Source organism: Podarcis gaigeae, assembly GCF_964106915.1.
Source record: "Podarcis gaigeae genome assembly, chromosome: 14".
Taxonomy (NCBI): Eukaryota; Metazoa; Chordata; class Lepidosauria; order Squamata; family Lacertidae; genus Podarcis; species Podarcis gaigeae.
In genome coordinates, this window is record NC_139690.1 from 12,826,113 (window position 1) to 12,847,709 (window position 21,597).

Here is a 21,597-nt window from a genome sequence, read left to right on the forward strand (position 1 = left end):
TTCGTACTGTAGCTAATCTCTATGTACAGTGGTACCTCGGGTTAAGTACTTAATTCATTCCGGAAGTCTGTTCTTAACCTGAAACTGTGCTTAACCTGAAGCACCACTTTAGCTAATGGGGCCTCCTGCTACTGCTGCACCGCTGGAGCACGATTTCTGTTCTCATCCTGAAGCAAAGTTCTTAACCCGAGGTACTATTTCTGGGTTAGCGGAGTTTGTAACCTGAAGCATATGTAACCTGAAGTATATGTAACCCGAGGTACCACTGTACATGCATTATCAGAGTTATTTATTCCATTCAGATAAAATTACTCAAGGAAGGTGTGAAGCAGCACCATTGAGTGTGGAAAGGGGTACTTAACTTTTTACTTAGCCACAAGTCAGTTTTTCGCTCAGAATTGTCACTTCCCCATTGCCCTGTTTCTCCCATGCAGTTTCAAATGTGTCTCCCCCCAGAAAATACAGCTTTCCGCCTCCTTACTTGATCACTGTATTAATGCACAGATCGTTCTGGAAAAGATTTGCTAACTGTAAATAAATTTGCTCTCTGCATATATTCACAGCAACTTCTAATGTGCATGTAATATCCAAATTTGAGTGCCGCCAGAGATTTGGACTGTAGAAATCTAGCGGGATAGGAATTGTTGATGTTGGAAGCTCTTTGGCATAACTATATTCCATACACAAGCACAAACACACACATATACTATCAGTCTTTCTGAAAGGACCTTCGTGGTTCAGTCAGAAATAAAGACCAGTTCAGGCAAGCATAATAGTCTTTGTTGGCACTTTGACAAGTCAGGACCTGGGATCTTCCTTAATAATAGGAGTTCAAAATCCAGTTTTGCAACACCTCCAGAATGGGGCAGTGGCAGGGAGGTAGGTGAGTTAAAAGACTGTAAAAGGTGCAAGGCATACACACTCCAGTAGAAGTCAGTAGTATTTGGGCATAGTGAGTTAACTGTGCACTGATTCCCTCCTACGTCGAGAACATAGAGAACTGGGGTGTTTCCAAAGGTGTTTGCATGAATTAGGCATGCTCACCTGATGCACACAAACCACAGTGGTAGAATAGGGTCAATTCCAAGAGCTGTCCAAAAAGAAGCAGCTAGATGGTTGTGGATGACATAGGTATCAGCAATTGTATCACCAGAGAATTCTAGTGGGAATGGGAATGGGAATTGCTGATGTTTGCTTATATTCTGCAAACGTGACCAGTATTTTCTGTTGTGGTTGTCAGCAGTCTGGCAACAGTCTGAGTTGGGGGCTTTTCTTAATGTTGCAATGATTGATGTGGAATAACATAATAAATTACACAACGTTTTGTCATAGCGGGCAGCAAGAAAAATAGTTATTAGCCCAGACGACTAGACTATTAATTGGTTAAATAGTCACAGGCTCAGAATGAGAGAGCGGGGGCTGACCAAGTCAGGATGATGCAAAGAGGTAGAGTGGGTTTCTAGCAGGCTTGGGAGGTGACTGCCTGATTTAGGGGAGCCCGATGCTGTGGATCTTGGGGAGGACCCAAGTGTGTGTGTGTGTGTGTTTGTATGTGTGTGTGTGTGTGTGTGTGATTTCCTTCAACCAGCTCTCACACCCCCTCCAGTTACCGTGGCAAGAGCCACAAGTCCTGTTGCCCTCTCTGCGGCTATCAGAGGTCATCTCTGATGCTTCCGCTGTGCCTGTTATGCCACCCACTCTGCCTATGGAATTGTCTAGTCCTGCTACTGTGGCATGGGGTGCCCCACCAACCCCTCAGCAAGCAGGGGCATCTCCCCCATCACCTAGGTCCCAGTGACGCTAATGGAGGCACAAACTGCCGGAACAGGTTCTGCCCTCCTCCAGGCAGCGTGCTAGATTGCTTGCTAAGGAACAGAGTCACTTGCCGTGCTAAGTTGTGTCTGTCCTATTCCTTTATAAGGGGTTTGCAGGGGACGTGTTGTTGGATCAGCGCCTTTGCTTAAGTAGCCACATCACCTGCTGTGCCTTTGTGTATCTGCGCCTTGTGAGTAGCTAGGTGCTGTGCCTTTGAATAGCAGAAGAAGAAGAAGAGTTTGGATTTGATATCCCGCTTTATCACTACCCGAAGGAGTCTCAAAGCGGCTAACATTCTCCTTTCCCTCCCCCCCCCCACAACAAACACTCTGTGAGGTGAGTGAGGCTGAGAGACTTCAGAGAAGTGTGACTGGACCAAGGTCACTCAGCAGCTGCATGTGGAGGAGCGGAGACGTGAACCCGGTTCCCCAGATTGCAAGACTACCACTCTTAACCACTACACCACACTGGCTCTAGAGTTTTGCATAGTCTTGCACTGACTTGAGCATTAAAGCTTTTGGGGCGAAGCCATCCTCTTGATCTTGAGTGCATCATCTTGTAGGAACCAGGGCAACAATGTAGTTTTCTCAGAAACTGAAATGCAGCGGAACAAAAACAGTGCTGCATGCCATTTCTATAATTCCGAAAGGAAATTGATGCCTTCTTAACACCTCTAATCATCCCACACTTTTTGATATATTTTCAGGTGAGGGGCTCAGACAACCACTCCTCATGCACTGAAAGAGCATGTGAGATAGAGAGTCATCATTGCACTTTCCCAAGCCTTATCAAAAGTTGTTAAGGGGAGGGGAAGGAAGGTCAGGCAATATTTGAAGGTGGAAAATACTTCAGATTCAGATGTAGTAAGTAAGACTATTTATTAAGTTTCCATCACAGCTATGATAGTACTTTCTGGCTTTCATTTATGCTCCTGAGAATGCAAATATTTGCTTTAATGTATCATCTCTCTGCTGCCGACTGCCAATTAATTTGTTTAACCAGCCGCTTGTTAAAAGCTGCTTCAGAAGTAACAGTGATATGATTTTATTTTGCGGGGACACACGCACACACGCACACACGCACACTCACACACACATCTACCTGGGTATATTGTAGGATTCATTGTAGTTTCTTGGTGTGCTGTGACTTTGTTTGTACTCCTTTGATAATTGCTAAGTAGACAACCTGCTTATTGAACTTCTAGACAGTTAAATTGTATTGAATTTTAAATACCAAACGATCACAGCAAAAGGGAAAACCAAGACAATGCATATAATTTGCGAGATAATTGTTGGTTGTAAAGGGTTTTGCTCCAATCAGTATCTGTATCCGTCTGTTTCTGTAACCATAATCCACATAAAACACCCGTAGTATCCATTTAATATAATAATAATAATAATAATAATAATAATAATAATAATAATAATAAGGTTTCCAGTGTACAAGGTGAAACATGCTCCTACTTCCCCCACCTTCTCTCTTAACACACTCTAACTCAAACTGCCATCTAAGTTTGTAGGGAATGATTGAATCATTTCCGAAATTAATAGAAAGGACCAAACTAAACATAAAATGCAAATTGGGGCAGTGGAGAAACCTTTTCAGTCTGAGGCCACTTTGCCTTATGGGTCGCCTTCCAGGAGGCAAAGTGGGTAGAGTAACAGGTGCGAATCTTACCTTCATGCAATAGGATACATCCCAAAAGCCAGTGGTTTCTATACATGCCTCTCCCACTATAGTTCAAGACCACATCTCAGCCAGGCAGAAGCACTCAAGGAGAGGTGAACCTGAAGAAGGGATGTTGTCTGAATAAAATCTCAAAGCCCAATTAGAGGGGCCTGAGGTTCAACCCCCCAGGCCTGAGGGTTTTATATGCTTATTTGTTTTATTTATCAAATTTCTTTTTAAATTTTTTATACTTTTCAGATTTAAAAATTTCTCTGATTTTACAACCATTTTGACATTTCAAAACTTGACTTCCTTCCCTCGCTTTCTGCTGTTCCTTAAATTTATTTTTAATAGCTTCTGCATATCCAAACAAACTTAATTTGTTCATTTATTCATCTTCTTTAAATATATGCTCTTGTGAAACTGCAGGTTATTACAATAATCCTGCCAATGTTTTTATCTGTTTACAATTTATCTGTAAATATTCAACAGACCATTTCCGTTCTTTTATAGAAAGTTTGCTATCTTGATTTCTTATTTTTCCGGTAAGGTTCGCCATTCCTGCATATTCCATAAGTTTTTGTATCCATTCTCCCTTTGCTGGGACTTCTTCTTTTCATTTTGAGCAAGTAGCATTCTTGCTGTTGTATTCGCATACATGAATAAGTTTGTATACATTTTAGGTAGCATAGAACAGAACTATTTATCAAATTTCTATACCACTTTTCATCTGAGGATCACATGGCAGTTTACTGTATAGAAGCACCCCCTGGTATATATGCCTGAATGGCTTCTCTCCTCATCCCTTCAACATCTGAGACAGAACTGGCTGGCAGAATTCTACCCTGTACTCATTTCGGCTGCAGTCGAGGGCAGCGGAGAGGGTGTTCATATTTCTGAATGTTCTCCCTGCATTTATACAGTGGTACCTCGGGTTACAGACGCTTCAGGTTACAGATGCTTCAGGTTACAGATTTGGCTAACCCAGAAATAGTACCTCGGGTTAAGAACTTTGCTTCAGGATGAGAACAGAAATCGTGCTCCGGCGGCAGCAGGAAGCCCCATTAGCTAAAGTGGTACCTCAGGTTAAGAACAGTTTCAGGTTAAGAACGGACCTCCAGAACGAATTAAGTTCTTATCCCGAGGTACCACTGTACACAGAAATCTTTTTGCATTTAGAAAAAGCGGCGCAATCAGGGAGGATTAGTGTAGCCCAGTCTCTGAACATGTCAGTGTTTACTACATGCCGAGGGGTTTTTGTGTGGGGAAGAGTTCGGAAATGGGAGGGGAGTCTGAAGTGGCTCAGCCCAAAATGTCACTACTTTATTCTGCCTAGCACGTAGAATGATTTCACAGGGGTCTCAGGAGGTCACTGTGGGCTGCCGTGTTTGGTTCTGAGAAGGAAATCCAAGGTGGGCTGAACTTGAAATATATTTCCCTCATGAGCTCTGCACACTATTATCCCGCGGTTCTGGAGGCAGAGCAGTAGAAAGGCTGCTCCACCCTCCAACCATTCTATTTAGGGGCACAGCTCAGGTTGGCATTGCATGTGAACCAAGACCACAGGTTTATTTTTAAGGGCAACAAATGGAAAAGGAAATGAAGATGTATGGGGTTATACTGAGGCCAGATCCGAAATCTGACACCAGTCCGATATTTTTATTTTTGCAGTGGAGTTATGTTGCCGCACAGCTAGATTTGTCATCTTAAAGCCTTGATGGATATCTTTTTGCATGGCACATTATGTTTGCATTAGCCTGGGCTGTTAGCCTGGCTGTGTGCTTTAATGCTCTCCTGAGCATGTTGCTCAGCTCTGTCTTGGCAGAGGGCTGTATGCAAGCCCCTCCTAGCTTGGCTTTTACCTTTCACTTGAAAAAGTCAGGAGTTTGCTTCCCAGGGCAGCTGACTTGCTAACCTCCTTATCTGGAATACAGTACTGCCATTTTCAGTTGCTCATCCTCCATGGACGAGCAAAACAAAGGAAGTAACACTTTGAGAAACCAAAGAACGGATCTTTCCTAAGGTCAAGTTGCCTGAGATATATAAAACCTCTCTTCTTCCCCTTGCCCTCTTGACAAATATGCAGAATACATGTCACTGGCAGCTTCCCAAACACTGATCACATGCTTTGATCACTTGTCCTGGACCTAGAAAGCATGCGTCTGAGCAGTTTTCTGTTTTCCCCTTCCAATTGTCCTGGGAAAACCTGGTCTTTACCGCTGAATCAGAGCAAACTTCAATCCGCTGAAAACCTGATTGATGTTTGCTCTGATTGAGCGACAAAGAGTGGGTTTTCCTGGGAGGAAGCGACAGGACAAGACAAAGTGTGGATGAGCCCTTGGCCATAGGAAATGTACTCAAGGACTTGCAATGGAACTCATGGCTATGAGTTCCCGGTATGCCCCACAGAAAGCCTCAAGATCCATAAATAGCAACACCCTAGAGGTCCCGGGCCCTAAGGAAGTTAGATTAGCTTCAACCAGAACCAGGGCCTTTTCAAAACTGGCTCCAGCCTGGTGGAACGCTCTGCCTCATGAGACCAGGGCCCTGCAGGATCTGATTTCTTTCTGCAGGGCCTGTAAGACAGAGTTGTTCCGCCTGGCCTTTGGCTTGGAGCCAATTTGATTCCCTCCCCCTCTTTCTTTTTTTCTTTTTCTTTTCTCCTCCTGTGATGAGGCTGCATTTTAATATTTAAATGTTTCAGTATTTTAATTGTTGTATTTTAATCTTGTTTTTAAGTTGTATTCATTCAACTTGTTTTTATTATTGCTTGTTAGCCACCCTGAGCCCGGCCTTGTCTGGGGAGGGCAGGGTATAAATAAAAATTATGATGATGATGATGATGATGATGATGATGATGATGATGGCTGAGTAGAATTTGAGTCTGGTTGTCCAACATTCTTTTTCTCTATTTGCATGCTTGAATGTAAAGAAGACCTGTAAGAGAGGGTGCTATTGCCTTGTTATTTGCAGGAGTCCCAGACCTATGACAAGAGGATCCTAGTGCATTGTTAGTTGCAGGAATCCCATTAATTTAATTATTTTATGCACCTAAAAGTATTTCCTTGCAACTTATCATGTGAAACATATCCGGGCAGTGTAAAAAGACAAAAGCGGATTATACACAGTCACTAATTAAAACACTTAAAATCACAATGGCTGACACCATGGCTGATGGGATAATCTGTGGGGTGACCAATGGTGAAGTATCACATGCAGCCCTGTAAATAAATGTGCACATAAAAAACCCCAAAGTGACCCATTTGTCCACAGGTGGATGCTAGTACTTTAAGCACTGCCCCACCAAGCTCAGTCTGGTCTCGGCCAGCTCTCACCTGCTTATCTCCTTACCTACAACCAGTCTAGGGGCTGGCATTACCTCTCCACTTCCTCCTCCTCCTTAGGCTCAGTGTTGTCCCTGGAGGATGGGGACAAAGCCATATTTAGTTAGCTCAGTCTGTCATTGGTGTTTGCAGCACTTGCTGTTGGCTTCCCCATCTTCTGCCCAGTGGGCACAAACCTCCACTGACTATATGGGGCACTGAAGGTCTGTGAGAAAAAGAGCATATTTTATTCCTGTTTCCTCCTGCTTTGCATGATGGAGCATAAAGTTCAGTCCTTTGCGCCTCAAATTTAATGAATTAAAAAAAGTATTTGGGTGCTAGACAGACCAGTGGCCTGTTCAATTCCAATTCAAGGCAGCTCCATTTTTCATGTACATGCATCACATTCTGCTGGTGTTTGCACTGCTTCAGTCTCCAGGGATAAAAAACACAAAGCCTAGAGAAAGTGTCCTGAGCCCATGTTGTGCTCCCACATGCTGTGAGAGACCTGGAACGCTCCCAGGAGTAACAATAGACTGGCTGCCAAACAGTCCGAAAGTTTGTGTCTTCGGTCAGCCATAATCTATGCCCATTTCCCCCCAACCCGGCACTGTCTGCCCCTCTTGTGGGAAGGAACTGCAAATTAAGCAGAAACACAACAAGCCAAAGTTTCTGAATTAAAATATCCATTTTCTCCAGAAACCATACCGTGGGGGGATTCGGTGTTTATCTGTTGCTGTAGTTTTACTTCCCTTCAATGTCTGAAATTAATGTTTTATGCCACAGGGGCAGCGGATGGGAGTGGGAGGCAAAAGACCCTGGGATGAGCATGAGAGAGGCTGAATAAATAGGTATCCAGTGTGGGGTTTCATCAGCATAAATTGGTTGATGAGGGATCATTTAAAAATTCCATTATGAGGCTGGTAATTATATCCACACACTGTCACACTTTGAAATTACCATACTTTCCTGTGTATAAGGCTAGATTTTTTTTTACTAAAAAATAATGTTAAAAGGGTCTTATACACAGGGGCAATCTCCCCCCATTTTCTTAATTTTGAGTCCCCCAAAATGGGGGGCATCTTATGCATGGAAAAATACAGTAATTGTTTGGGTTTATTTTATTTTTTAAAGTTGTCCTATTGCCCCATAAGATATATATGTATTTTGCTAAAACCGTCAACTCCATTGTGTCCAATATTCACCATTAAGCTACAAGTGATATTTCAATCCTACTAACGATTTTAATTGTTTACAATGGTTTTTAAGATAAGTTACAAATTTTCCCCATTATTAAAAGGAATTAAAAGTTGTTCAGTTCTTTTGAGCTTCATCCAAAACAATTCTTTTCCAACTTCAGATGTTGTTGTTCTATCCCTGACTATTGTCCATGCTGGCTGGGACTGTTGAGAGTTGGGTGTCCAACAACCTCTGGAGGTCAGCAGGTCAGAGATGGCTGTGTTAAATATGTGTGCACATTTAGCACATCTGATTTGCTTCCTAATCTAAGAAGCCGTCATGGGAGGGAGAATCAGGGTTGGGACTGTTAGGAGCTGTCAGCAGGAAGGGGCACCTCTGAAGACCTGGCTTCCTGGCCCTGACAGCACTGCTATGTACCGAGATTGTTCAGCAATGGGACAGCAGGTCAGACAGCATAGGAGTACCTGTAGGAACACTGGATTGACTCCGTCATGCACTGGCAGTGCCCTGAGCATGTTAGTGTACATTCCTCTCCCCAGCTCTCTGGTGCCCCTGCTCCTAATCTTCCATAGCCTGAAGCAATACTAGGATAAATAGTTCCCCATAAGGAAGCGTTGCTGACAAGCTGCATCAGCATCAGATTTGGGTAACTCTAGGGGGTCGGGTGTTATCTTTGTCCAGGCCAGATGGACCACCCAAGTGATGATATTCTGGGACTAGAACTGGGTCTTATGGCTCTGTATAAATCAGTTTTTTCCCCAAACTTAGGTCTCCAGCTGTTGTTGGACTACAGCTCCCATCATCCCTAGCTAGCAGGACTAGTGATCAAGGATGAGAGGAACTGTAGTCCAAAAACAGAGACCCAAGTTTGGGAAACCGTGGTGTAGACCAGTGTTTCCCAACCGGTGTTCCGCGGCACACTAGTGTGCCGCGAGACCTTGCCTGGTGTGCCGCGAGTCGGGCGGCGAGAGGCGGGGCGGCGGCGGCGAGGATCCGCGTCGAGCCGGGGGCGGCTCCGCGGTGGTGGTGCCGAGGTTTCTCTCTCCATTCTCCCCTCACACACACACACAGGAAATAACACAGGATCAGCTGACAGGACCCGGCCAATGGGGCGGCGGCAGGGCAGCGCGCGCAAAAGGGAGGAGCGCGAGACAGCGGACGAGGAGGAGGCCGGCATGTCCGGGCAGCAGCAGCAACAACAGCAGCAGCAACTCCCGGCGACGGCTCCTCAAGCCCCGGGCAACCCTACTCCCTCACCGGCCTCGGCCGCCCTCCTGCTCCACCCGCCGCCGCCTCCCCCGCCGCCGCCGGCCACCTCGGCCCCGCCGCCGCCCCCTCCTCCGCCCGCTATCGCTGCCACCACCACAACAGCCGCCGCTGCCTCAGCTGGGCCCATGCCTGCTGGGAGCGGCGGCGGCAGCAGCAGCGCCCCGGCGCCCTTCCTTCACGGCGGCGACCCGGCCCTCCTGGTTCGGGAGGCGGGCGCGAGAGCCCCACCCCTCGGCGCTCGCCAGCTCCGCGCGCGTCCTTGCCTGGGCGAAGGTGCTTCTTGGACGGGAGGCTGCGGCGACCAAAGACCCCGGCGGCTGTCAGGAGGAAGCGGAGGAGGAGCGGGAGGCTGACCCCGAACTCGTGGGAGGAGGCGAGAGAGAGAAGGCGCTTGGGCAGCCACCCCAAGCCGGCACACGGGGGCGCCCCTTTGGAGCTGCCCACCTGAGCGCACGGGACAGGAGCGGCGATTTGATTCGCGCCAGGCCACGCTTGCTGCGGAGGGAGGAGGAGAGCGGCGCCTTCCAGCCTCGTCTCGCTTCGTGACAGCGCCGACCGAGCCTGAGAGGGAGCAGATCCGAGGGGGATCTTCCCCACCCAGCCACCCCCTCGCCGCCCGCCCTGCTCCTGTCGTGGCAGCAGACGAGCCGACTCGCCCTGACCTGCGGAGTCCCCCACGCCGCCTCCGCTCACGGCGGCGACCCGGCCCTGAACGAGCAGGAGAAGGAGCTCAAGCGGCGCCTCAAGCGGCTCTACCCGGCCGTGGACGAGCAGGAGGAGGAGTTGGAGGAGTCCCTCAGTCCCTCGCTTTGCTGCCTCCTCCCCCCCCCACCCCCAAAGCTTGGAGGTTCCCCGGCAAGGGGGAGGGGAAAAAATTGAAACTTACACTTTCGTGCGTCCCTCCCGGCGTGACGCTGCGCGCTGACGTCACGGGGCTGTAATGGTGGTGTGCCTCGAGATTTTTTTCATCAATCAAGTGTGCCTTTGCCCAAAAAAGGTTGGGAAACACTGGTGTAGACCATGTCTTAGCCAGTTCAAGATGCTTAGCTACCTGGCCCAAGTAGAAGGCACTGTACAGAACTGCAGGTTGAATCTAGTGGTGTGTTATCCAGAAATTGACAGAATTGCCCTTCCATCCTCTCAGCTCAGCTCTCAGTAAGGCCAGCCCACAACATAATTCAGAAATGTTTCCTCCAATGAATCAAGGGAAGGAGGACAGAATCCACAGTAAAGCAAGATCAAAGCCCTGCAATTTGGTGCCATGAGCTTTATGACACACACCTTTCTGTGTCTGGTGTGATCCTTTGAGTGCATTTTGTGGTCTAAATAAAAGGTGGAGTTGTCACCTTCCAACACCACCTTGAAAGGGACCCTGCTGGACTTGAGTGTGTTATGATGGAAGGTTATTGATTGCACTTCTAAGCCATTGTTTTGCTGCAGCTCACAGCTGTGGGGAACAATCCTCCCCCCTTGCTGGCACATTTCCCCTTGAAGATTTATGCTTTTGATAAAAGCTCACAATGTTGTCATGTTTGTTCCATAAATCAGGTTTCTTCAACCTGGTTCACTTTGATGAAGAAGGCTTGCGTGCCCAACAGAATTCCAGAAACCGTCAAATTCAGGGGAATTAATGTTGGTTTTTATGAAAATCTTAGCTCCCATTGAATTGCCATAGACCAAAAATTCTGCAGACAAGTCTGAGGAAAGACTGCTACTTCCCATTAATAATTTTTTTAGCCTCAAGCACCAAAACAGAGTTTTGGCTTTCCTTACTTATTCCCTGAGCAATGGGAAGTTTAATAACAGAAGGTTACTGAAACAGAGATGAAGAGCATCTTCAAACTCTGTACCATCATTATGAAGCACTGAGGTTGCTTTCAAAGTGTGCTCTGAGGGGGCAGGCATCCTTTGGGGGTTCATCAGGGGTTCCTCAGTGAACAAATCACTGATAGTGAACAAACCTCCTCAAAAGGCAGCTTGTCCTCTAATATTAAATCACATCATCAACAACCCTCTCCCAAGCTGTTACTGGTCCTACAAAGAAAAATATGTTGATGTGCTTAATCCAGAAGAATAGTTACAATGTCTGGGGGCTGATATTGAGAAAATGGCAAGATATGGCTCTTGCTCTGGCACCATAGCTCTGATCTAGGTTGTACACATACCAGTGGTGACTGGTGCGCATTAGGACTGATAGGGAAGAAGGCAGAGATGTCAGCAGTAGATGGAAGTATTGTACATGTTCATTCAGTACAACAGCAAGGACAATCTTGTCCCCTTACCACCAGCTGCCCATGGCTTCCCTTGGGACAATCTCTTAAGATGGAGAGCTGGTCAGTTCTCAAACACAACAAAAATGTGCACATGTTTCTCCTCATAAAGTCATATTAATATGCCTCATTTTGGCAAGCGATTTTCTGTAATACATGTTTTGAGCGTTACCTCCACTGTTTGCATTTTTATGTACACTTTCCCCTAAATGGGGGTGTATTTATGGTATCACAAAATTGTAGATTTGGAAGGGACCCGAGCGTCATCCAGGTCAACCCCCTGCAATTCAGGAATCTCAAGTAGATCATACATGACAAGTATCATACATGACATCCTCTGCTTAAAAACCCTCTCCACTGTCAAACATCTCTTACCGTCAGAAAGTTCTTCCTGATGTTTAGTCAGAATCTCCTTTCAGGTTAAAGAAGGCATATTAACGAGGCCTATTAATATGAGTGTATTAGGAGAAACATTTGCTAAAATGCTGATGAATTTTTGTGATGACTTAAAAAAACAACCCCATAAATGGGTGCAGAAATGTAACATACCAAACTTAAGCTTGGAGAAACAAGAAACTGATCAAAGATCCTGTTGCATGTCTTAATCACAGAACTTAAAATAGGAAAAAAGAGAGTGATAACAAAAATTGACAGATTCATGCATCCCTTACACAGAGTGTCACCAAAGAGAAGATTCTGTTGTGTATATTAATAGCTGAAATTATTCAGTCACTAAGGGAAAAAGTTTTCAAAAAGAAATTAATCATCTTCCCAGATACTAATTGGTGTCCAAGTCTAGTTCATTGCCAATAACAAAACTTTGGCCCACATAAAACATAGGAATTTGGGGTCGGGTTGGGCCTTGCTGCAAAGTGCAATGGAGATTAGAAATTTGCAGAGTCCAACTTTGGAGGACCAGAGGGAGAGATAGAATTTATCTGTATCACAGAACTAAGGATTTTTCCAGAGTAGCAGTTGTTATGAAACTTGGAAGTAACCGTAGTAAATAAAATGCTTGGTATATAGCATTGGATTTTCTTGAGAGACATTTTTTTTTTTCCATTGAGGAAGATGCAGAAGTTTCCAACTAGACGTCAATCTTCTTTATCAGGTTAACCTTAAAATTGAAACTGCACATGGCCGCAGCAGTTTCTTTAAAAATGCTTAGTAATAAATGTGCAAGCTATAAATCAGGTCATGTCCTCCCCATTCACTCTGCTACTGGATGCCTGAGAATTCCATGCTTTGTTCTTCCAAGGCCTGCCAACATTTCTTCAGTAGCACTGAGACGAAGTTTTCATCTAAGTTCTTTGCTTTACATTTTAGGTGGGGGGAGTGAAATGCCCCTCAAAATGTGGAACAGCGGAATATGTAAATATTCAAGGGGTGCTGGCTTACCTAATGGGATGGGGGACAAGTTCATTTCAGTGTGTATTTAAAGGTGAACCCATAGGGTTCAGACTTTCCGGAACAATAAGTGAACAGAAACACAGTCGTCATTTGAAATTTTCACTTCTCTGAATTCCGTTCTCCAGTCTGGTAACAGGTACAAAACTGCATACAGTGTATACTGGGGTAAAGTGTTGAACATATATAAATAAAAATAGCATACAAAAATGTTTTGGGGATAATGTGTAGGTTTTGGCAAAGCTGCATAGAACAATTTGCATATCAGGAGAAATTCATACTAATTTGTTGATGGGCTTTTCATGCAGACTTTTTTTTTTAAGGCCCAAACAGATTTGGAAATATGGAATGCTGGACATAAGAAACCAAGGGCAACCAAAATTGACAGATTCATCCATCCCTTGGTAGCAGTGTTGAGGTGTCTCTCTGGAAAACTTTCTGGCATGTTTCTCCCATGAGAAGACCTATGGGAATGACACAGCGTAGCTCCATTCTCATGGGCATTCTTACTTAAGAAATGTGCCTTGAGAATCTGCAATCTGCAACAAGGCTTTTAAAACTGGGAGATCCCCCAGCACCCTTGTAAAAATAAGATCACCCAACTGCCGTCCCACATTTGCCCCCACAGAAATCTGCTCTGTTGCGAGTGCTGACCTTACCCAAGCTCAAGCCAAATGTTATAGGAGAGCAAAGCTCTGATAATGCTTCACCAACAATCAGACTGTACCTTATAGAGATAGGAGTAGCCTCTCCATCTCTGTTATTAGCCCCATCATTACTGAAAAGTGCTTATTCGATTATAGGTGCCCAACCTGCTCCAGCAGTCTGCTAACCAGATGGAGTGAGGAAGACACTGATTGTTCAGGGACTTCTGAGACAGAGGGTGGAAATGTGCTATCCTTTGCCCAGAAGGGTACTGGGTTATGGGCTCATCATTTGCACTTTCTTCTGGGTTGCTGTTGCCCTTCTGATGCCAATAAATCATCCATTTTATCCACCAAAGAATGGGGATTGGGGATTTCGGCCCAGCCTCTTTGTTCGCTCTCCTTTGGTTGTTGTATTTGGAATACCGCAAAGAGGTTGCAACAGCACAGGGGAAGGGGCTTTGCACAGAATATAAGAAGAGCCCTGCTGGATGAGGCCAATGGCCCATGTAATCCAGTAGGGGGGAAAACCCACTAGCAAGACCCAAGCACAAGAGCACTCTACCCTCCTACAATATGTAGCAACTGGTATTCCAAAGCATACTGCCTCCAACCATGTAGGCAAAGCACAGCCATCACGTTGCGTCCCTAGTGTCTCCAGCTAGGGAACCACGAGGTTGCAAAATAGCTCTTTTTTATGTCCTGGGTGCGAACCATGTCTCCAGTTCAAGATTAGAAAGGCCAATGTTCTAATTGCTCTTTGAAAAGGTGAAGCCAGGAAGCCTGCTGTGTTTGGAGGCCGCATGGCCTTGCTGAGCTTATTTATGTATTTATTTAGAGCATTTGTAGCCCAATCTTCAGTCAGAAAGGATCCCAGAGCAGCTTACATACAATCACAACAGGACAGTCCCTACCTGCAGGCTTACAATATTTTTTAAAAAGGCACTCAAGGCCAAAGAGGCAGGGCAGTGAACCTGATGAATATGAGAAATGCAACTCAGTGACTTCTGCATCCTGATGATGCTCTAAATCCCTAAATCATGGTGGGAGACCTCAAGCCCAGGTGCCAAGTGAACCCCTCCAAATCTCTCTACCTGGCCTTTAGGACTTTTCCCAGGCCGGAACTCCTCATCCATGCCCCTAACCAGCCTTTCTTCAGGACTTTTGCCCAACTGGAAGGAGTCCTTGAACTTTGACAATGCCTCTTGCCTCCCTAAATTACAGAGGGATGTGTGACTATGTGTAAAACACAGCCTACTGTACAAATGTAACATTTTATATTCATTGTTCCACCCACTTTTGTCTCTGTTAATTACAAAGAAGTTTTATTCCATGTTTTAAAGGGCTGTGTTGTCTGAACCTCTACCCTCGTCCCCACCCAAGAGCAAGGCAAATCCTGTTTCTATTTTTTTCATGAACAAAAAAGCAAACCGATGATGGCAAAACTGCTGCCTGAATAATCTTGACAAACTATGGCACCAAATGATTTCTCTTCCTTGTGCTAGATTTGGACAGGGCAGTTGTTGCTATTCTTGATATTAATTTTTTGTATCTTTGTTTGAGCTCTTACTATGATTTATGTGGAAATGGTTTCAGTTTGGTTGTGTGCTTTCTGATGTCTTATTTACTGTCTACGACTACTTTTGTTATGTTTGCAAGTATGTAGTTTTTTTCATGATGTAAGCTGCCTTGAGCATGGGCTTAGCTATGGAAAGGTGGCTTACAAACAAAAGGACGTGCTTATCTGTGTGTATTTTGATCATTCATTGTAAGCAGCATTGAGAACACATTGAGCTGCCTTCTCCGAGTGGGTCAACCCTTGAGATGTTTTGGACTTCAGTTTCCAAGACCCATGACCATTGTCAACGCCAGTTGGGTTCATGAATATTAGATTCCAAAAAGCCTGGACAGCACCAGGTTAGAGAAATTAGCTCTTGGTTCTACAAACCAGGATATAAATATCCTAAACAATGTGAGCACAAGGTCTTGTATTGCTGTCAATGAATAGTGCAAGGATAGCGCTAAGTATCTGGAAAGGCTCTTAATTTACTCTTGATAACTTCCCTTCTCTTAGGTCTTTCGGTAGTTTCAGCTATTAATTTTAATGTTTCATAACTGTGTGTTTCCCTGTCTCTGTTAATGGAAGACATCTGTGCCCTTAGATTTAATTGGGTGGTAATTATCTAAATAACATCTCTGGCTTCCTGAAAATGAACCTGTTACCACATTAATTCTTTTAAACATGCCCTTTTTTGAAGGCACAAGTGCAGATTTGCTGCATGGAGAGAGAAGGGAGCCTGGGCTTTGCGCCACCAAATATTCTAGCGAAGCACATTGTTGCAGATAGCCTTTATTCTCGTATCCTGAATGTATAAGGAGATGGTTTTTTAAAAAAAAAAAACCTGCACACAAAGAACAATTTAGATACCAATTTGCAACTTATTCCAAGTCAGATTGTTGGTCCCTGAAGCTCACTATTGTCTACAACATGGGTAGGCAAACTAAGGCCGGGGGCCAAATCCGGCCCAATCGCCTTCTAAATCCAGCCTGTGGACGGTATCAGCGTGTTTTTATATGAGTAGAATGTGTCCTTTTATTTAAAATGCATCTCTGGGTTATTTGTGGGACATGGGAATTTGTTCATTTCCCCCTCAAAAAAATATAGTCCAGCCCCCCCACAAGGTCTGAGGGACAGTGGACTGCCCCCTGCTGAAAAAGTTTGCTGACCCCTGGTCTACAATGACTGACTCCAGGATTTCTGACAACTGATTTTTTCATTGGGCACTGGGATTTGAATCAGATTGTGGCCTTTGGGCTGTACACTCAGGTGTCAGAACTCTGTCCAGACACACGCACACACAAAAAAAAGAATGGAGCATTGACATACCATATAGAATCACAGAGTTGGACGTGATTCAAAAGTCATCTACTCCTGCCTATGCCAATACAGGAAAGTCTCTGCTTGCAAAAATACCCTGCATGTAGACTTCTTCAGACAAGTTTGACTGCAGCATTTCAGTTTCCTCCTCCACCACAGCCACTGGGCCCTAGGGACTCTGGCTTTAAGAATACAGAGCAATAAAAGTTAGGATAGTACAGTAACTCTTAGCTGTGCCATGTCATTTTCCTTCTCACCCCTCCCCAAATCTGCTGTGGGGTTTCTTCCCAACTCCCTTAGATTTAGAGGGGATATGTGGAGAGAGAAGAGGGTAGGGAAGTCACATTGCATAGCTAAAAGTCATTGTGTTGTCACAACTGTGTAGCTGAATAGCACCCATGGCCTCCAGGTCTCCATTCAAGGATGGCTACTCACAGCCTTGGCCTGGCCTTAACCATTTTACACTTAAGTGACATTAATGGTTTTGGTGATGTTGACAGGCCTTGTATGAGTCCTTAATATTCCCTTCTTTGTGATGAATTGAATTAGCCTTAGCTTACTGCTATATGGGAGTGTCCCACTGCGCATTCTATTTATTATACGGTGCCTAGATTTTTCACATATACATTTTTATTGACTGCCTCCCTATGATGTGTCATTTGCCATGTTTGTTTTTGTGATTGAATGGAACAGCAGCAAGGTAGCAATAAATTTTGTCTAGACAATTTAGTGACAAGTTGGTGTGATGAGCATTAATCTCCCCAAACTCAAACATGCAATGAATAAAATATGGATTACAAACCTTCCAGAACACACGAAGGTTGTAGTGTCCTTCTAACTAACCTACCCAAGAGCTAAACTAAGCAGTCTGGATAGCCTCATTGCTGATCAGGCTTGATTCCAATTACATCAAATCTTTTGTTCCACACAGGCCAAAAAGAAAGGAAGGAAGAAATGCAATCTAGTAATTCTGTAAACCAAAGATTTGGGATTTCTTTTGTTTTGATTGTTTCTAAAGTAACTTTTGAAATGTTCTGACTAAAAGTATCAAAGGAATTGGCTAGCACATTCCTTCTCCGTTGCATAAAGAGCAAAACTTTAAAGATATTTCAGTCTCATTGTATATCATGCCAGAGGGAACGTTCCTCATTCATACTGTTAAGGGAAGGTTAATTTCAAAATCTCGTCCGTGAAAATTTGAGAGAAGATACATTTTAAAGCTCAGTTTTAAATGAAAAGGAAAATATATTTCTTTTTCCAGATTTCAACAACTGCTGGAGCATTATCAAAGGGCATCCCTAGTTAATCATCATGCCTCGAGATTCCTATATTCAAAAAGGGTTTGATCCAATGGGAAGTTCCATTAAAATCTGTGGGAGATGCTCTGAGTTGCATGGGAACATAGAAAGTACTAACTGGAAGCAGCTTTCCAGGATATCAGACAGGGTTATCTTCCATGGAACATTGCCACAGATGGACTCTGTTTTTAGTCCTACTTTTAGAGAAAACAGTTACCAAAGTTTCAGATAAATTCTTGAGGCTGCAAAACTGTCTTGTTGCTCACATCTTTTAAAGCACCATAAAAAGAAAGCCTTTAAACCATCTCTGGCATACTTCTTAATAATTTTTGCAGGGAAGATCAGTACAGTTAACAAAGAAATGTTTTAATTTTAATTAGATCTAAATAGGATTATATAAAACACAAAATATTATGCAAAGAAGCTTACGGATGTTAGATTTGCCACTATGGAATGCCCATGCTACAATGGATTGATTGTATTAAAATTCATTGTGTAAATGAGCAAAGGGGGTGGCGGTACTTATTTATTCTATCTAGCAAATACTGTATCCCTGTAAAAGTACCCTCTAAAGTGTTTAATTCATTCATTACTGCTAAATGAATGGATCTAGGAGCAAGTCCAAGAGTCTAGATCAGGAATGGTGAACTCTTGAATTACCAGATCTTGTTGGACTACAGTTACCATCATCCCTGGCCATTGGCCAAACTGGCTGGGTCCCAGGTTTGCCACCCCTGGTCTAGAACATGATCAACCAGAGATGCAATAAATAAAATTTAGAACAAACTCAGGGGAAAGTTCTGAAGAAGTGTGCATGCACATGAAAGCTCATACCAAGAACTAACTTAGTTGGTCTTTAAGGTGCTACTGGAAGGAATTTTTTTTGTTTTGACTATGGCAGACCAACACGGCTACCTATCTGTATCAGGGGAAAATTGGTTCTCGAAATATCTCATAGAATGCCATTACTTGCAACTAATACATTTTGACCAGCATGGGTTTATCATAAGAGAAAGAATGGAAAGCTAGGAAGAACTGAAGATTTATTTACAGACAATACTTTTACTTTGTGTGATGAGTTGATTCAACAGGGGTTATGCATTACTTTTCTTTTTCTTTCTTTCTACAACTTCAAGGCTGTCTGGTATATTTAAGGCTAATCAGAATCTGCTCACACCACCTACTGAATTTGAAACACTACATCTTAAAAGGGGTTACTGTCCAAAATATGTGGCATCTTATCAGATATTCAAGATATATAAGCACAGGAGTTAAAAATAGGTGGGGAAATGTTTTGAACAACAATCGCTGATAGGGGCTTGTTTGCTATATATAATGATGATTTCGACATTTGGAGAAAGGTGAATTTTGAAGGGTGGGCATGTTCTGGTTCACAGCTTTCCCATCAAATCTCTTCCCCATCCCTATGAAGATTTTAAGTGCATTCAGCTGAATTGTCTTAGGACCACTGGGATGCACATTTAGACCCCTTCCTGAGGTCATGCGAATGATCTGAACCACTCACACAATAAAAGTAAACTTCTGTATCTCAGAGAGCTTTTGTATCCATGATGACTCTGCATGCGACTGAGAACCCTGATCTCCCAGGATTCTCAGTCAAGTGAAGAGCTTCTGTGGATACATAAATCTCCCTGCTGCAGAAGTTTCGTTTCATCACACAGTTGCAGTGCCTGGGGCATGTCTCCATAGTGCCACTCTACTTGCCTTCCATCTTAGGGTGATAATGTCCGAAGAGGACTACAACCTCTTCACATTCATTCATTAATTTACACCAAATCAAAACCTATAGCACCAACTTTGGGGCTGGGATATCATAGCAGTGCACAGCATAAAATCAACAAGAAAGTTTCTTTCATAAAACAAGTATAAAACACCACAAAAATCAGTAAATCAGTTTAATACATCTCTGGAGCTCTCCCCTGGGAACGTATGAGTGAGCAGGCACCTAAAACGTGTTCCATGGCAAGATGTTAATCTTTGTGGATTATTCATGTACTTGGATACATTATGCTCTAAACAAAAGTGTGCTAATTGATATCATCACATTTAGTCGGCATTGTTACATGTTGAAATATAATTTGTTTCTTTTAAGGGTTTGGAGAGGGAAACTAAATCTAGAGAGGACCCTGAGCCTTAAACTAAACTTAACAGCTTGTATATTCTTGCAGCAGTTTTTTTTTTAAAGGTTGAAATACTTCATTATCCCTGAACTATTTAAAATGAAAGGATTCTATATCTAGTCACAAAGTATAAAAAGGATATGTATTTATATATCTGGGTCTGTGTAGTTGATTGCGCCAAAGGAGTTGATACATCTGCAGGCTTTGTTGCAAAATGCGTTGAAAGTCAGGGATGAATAAGATCTGCAAGGGAAGGGCTTTCCCAACAGCTGGTCTTGGAGATTTGTCTTTGCATAAAAGTTACAGAGCAAAACTTACCCAAAGTACAAGTTACTTCATCCGAGATTGGCTCCAGCAAGAAATGCTGCTGTGTTCATGGTGACCATCATTACCTCTGAAGCTGATGCAATTTGTCAGCCTGGATAGCTCAGTTGGTTAGAACATGGTGCTGATAACCCCAAGGTTGCAGGTTCGATTCCCATATGGGGCAGCTGCATATTCCTGCCATGCAGGGAGCTGGACTTAATGATTCTCAGGGTCCCTTCCAACTCTATGATTCTGTGACCACTTTTGAGAGAGAGATGTCAACCGTTGAAATCCCACTGCATAACACCTGTGGATTTTTGAGAGCCAGTCCTCAAACATTTTGGAGACTCTGTCCTTGAGGCTCTTAAATTAATGTCAGAAGCATGCACACACCTACATTCTGGACCCTTCTCACTGGTGACTGCTGCACATGAAGATACGTAGGACAGAAGGCATGGGAGGCCAACAGTAGGTGGCGCTAGAACAAATGACAGGCAGAATCAACTAATTCTATTTTTATCCCCATCCTCCTCACACCTACTGACACTAAGGAGGGGGAAGCTGGCAACCAGGGCTACCCACCTGGAACTGTTATAAATAAGAAGGCAGACAAGTGGGGGCTGGTTGTGATCAGTACCCCCATCAGCCCAAATGGGCCATCCTTTGCTGAACTCGCTTGCATCAGTAAAGACTTAGGACATTGATGTGAACCAATATATTGGAGCATCTCCACCAGACAAGCCACAAACAACAATCCAAGGACAAATTTGGGCTAGGGCATGTGATTTGTCTAGAGCAGAGCAGAACAAACCATGAGCCAGGGTTCAACATACTACTAAGGCAAACTATGGTTTGATAGCATGGCAGCCAGAAGAACAGGGGAGAGGCAGAGCAGAGGAATTTTTTTGCTGTGGGTATCTGCACACTCATGCATCCATGCTCAGCTTAGCATTGCATCCTAAACCAGCCTTTCTGTGTTTCAGTTAACATTCCAATTTCATTTAAATGGGGAAGTTCTCCTAACAAAACTGAAATCCCATTGATTTGTATAAAGCAGACTGTATAAACCAGATTATGTTTATGTCAGTTTTATGTCAGTTCAGTTGTAGGTGCAACTGCAACTGTGTAGAACAAATCATAGCTGCACATGAATGAGATTGTATGAATTGTTCATTTCTTCCCTCTCTCTCTCTCTCTTTCCATTCTAGTTTCAACATTTAACATCTGAAGGAGGTAAGTACTGTCCAACTGTAATAATGGATGAGCCACTGTTTCCAACATTTTAAGCATGCATGTATGTGTTTCTCAAAGTCAGCCTAATGAAAAGGTTTCCACTGTGGCGATGTGCTAATGCCCTGCGATCGGTATTACCTAAATA

At 43.9% G+C, this 21,597-nt stretch overlaps 1 protein-coding gene across 2 annotated transcripts in view; it reads left to right on the forward strand.

Moving 5' to 3' along the window:
* SEMA6D (semaphorin 6D) overlaps positions 1-21,597 on the forward strand; it is a 415,862-nt gene that overhangs the window by 226,732 nt on the left and 167,533 nt on the right. For both annotated transcript variants that reach the window (XM_083712525.1, XM_083712528.1), the window contains exon 4: positions 21,428-21,452. The gene's annotated coding sequence lies outside the window, so the exon portion shown is untranslated. The remainder of the gene's footprint in view (positions 1-21,427; positions 21,453-21,597) is intronic.